This window comes from Phalacrocorax carbo, chromosome 20 (genome assembly GCF_963921805.1).
Source record: "Phalacrocorax carbo chromosome 20, bPhaCar2.1, whole genome shotgun sequence".
Lineage (NCBI taxonomy): Eukaryota > Metazoa > Chordata > Aves > Suliformes > Phalacrocoracidae > Phalacrocorax > Phalacrocorax carbo.
The window spans coordinates 2802172-2803924 of record NC_087532.1 but is presented as its reverse complement, the minus strand read 5'-3'; the positions used below and the strand labels follow the sequence as shown (position 1 = coordinate 2803924).

At 38.2% G+C, this 1753-nt stretch overlaps 1 protein-coding gene across 1 annotated transcript in view; it reads right to left on the bottom strand.

Annotated features, from left to right (window-relative positions):
* The window catches only part of NADK (NAD kinase), a 39196-nt gene that overhangs the window by 9570 nt on the left and 27873 nt on the right, over positions 1-1753 (bottom strand). The gene's annotated exons all lie outside the window — the stretch shown is intronic.

The window sequence follows — 1753 nt, the reverse complement described above, 5'->3', positions numbered from 1 at the left end:
TTTGTGCATGGATCATTATTTCGAACTGCCATTCACATGTGCTGTGAACATTGCTGTCACATTCCTCTTCAGATACATCTTTAACTTGCAGGTACCTCTACACTGCAAAAAGTAGGTAAAATAGTTTACTGCAGCTTATTAGGGAAATTTGCAAGGATGACCTCAAAACTTATATAAAAAATATTCTCATCCTACTCTTCTAAACCTGAAACAAATCTATTTTATAGAGCAAAATGGAGGCATGAAGAGGTTAAATGTGTATGGTCAGACTGCATGCAGCTGACAATATCAAGAGAAAGCACGAGAGTACCAGCTGATGACTGTGACTTCATTCCACAAGTCAAAATGTGACTATGAATTGTTGCTGAAATGGAGGAACGCAATTAAGCATATTCAATCCTTTTCTAAAACAAGCAAACATGCAGCAGGTCTTGCCTAGAGCAGGACCGGTACGGGAAGACTTACAGTAGGCAGCAGGCCTGTACTTGGTCAAAATTAGCTGTAGTAGGCTTGTGCTATGCTCCGTTTGTCTTCAGAGCAAGATGGCGGCAGAAACAATTGTATCATTAGAAGGAAAAAAGTTGTGGTTACATTTAAACATTTATCTTCCCAAAAGCAAAAATGTATTGCTATGCCTTGGGGAATTAACTTTGTTTTCCCCAGAAAAATGTTCTTATTCCTGACTAAGGTCTTGTTAAGTTCCCATGGAAATCTGCCTGCTCTTTTGCACAAGATCGTGAAGTTAATACTTGTGTAGGTAAGAGATACTAGGCTGAACCTGCGAAAGTTCCCCGATACACAGTCCTGCCATTATCTGCTGACAATATCTTTGGCCTACTCTAAATTGAAGCACTTTATTTTTTGCCCATTCTAATCCTGGATGTAGGCAATCATTAGACCAACTGGTTGAGACAACCAACTTTACAGTTTCTATTATTAAAGCAGGAGATTAATCCAGCTAAATCCGAAGTTAACATTGGATAAATCCAAAGTTACTCATCACATATTTTATTGGTATTCACCAATAGAAGAGAACAATGAGAACAAATAACACTGTGTCAAACAAATAGAAGCTACTGCCCTACGTGTCATCAAGAGCTTCCTGTCAAAAGCATTTAGCAAGTTTTACCCAGAATGATACATAAAAGGAAATTTCAGTTTTTGGTAATCTGTGCAAATTCTTTAAGTAACACCTGATAAATACACAAACGCTTCCCCTCATTAGATCCATCTTCTTTTCCATACTGTATAAGAAATCTCTCAAAAACAGCCTGTAGAGAGGCTACTTTTTCATATGCAGGAAGAAGTCCAAACCACTCAAACTTCTTTTTTGCACTATTATCTTCTACCTGTTCTTTGTTCAAGCCTTTGAGTTCAATTTTTAACCGTGCATTACTGAAAAAAATGAACCAGCTTGCTACTTTCCCATCACTACAAAGTAATGGTAGCTGTAATTGCATTTCTCTGGGCACAGTTTCCTGCTTTTCTGTTTGAGGACAATACATGAGACCACACTCTTTTTTTTTTCCCCTTGGTGCTCATGACTCCCCTTAAAAAAGCTTCGAGCTGCTGTGCACATGTGCAACAGCTGATACTAATTTGGATTCCAGGAAAGTTAGAACACAGCACAGAAAGACAAAGATAATCTGATAAAGTAAGGAAGAGAATTTAGGCCTTGCAATCCTGTGCTGCACAGTAACAAGTCATTAACTGGTGTGGCTACTTCAAATTGGCTTTAGAACATAATCACGCT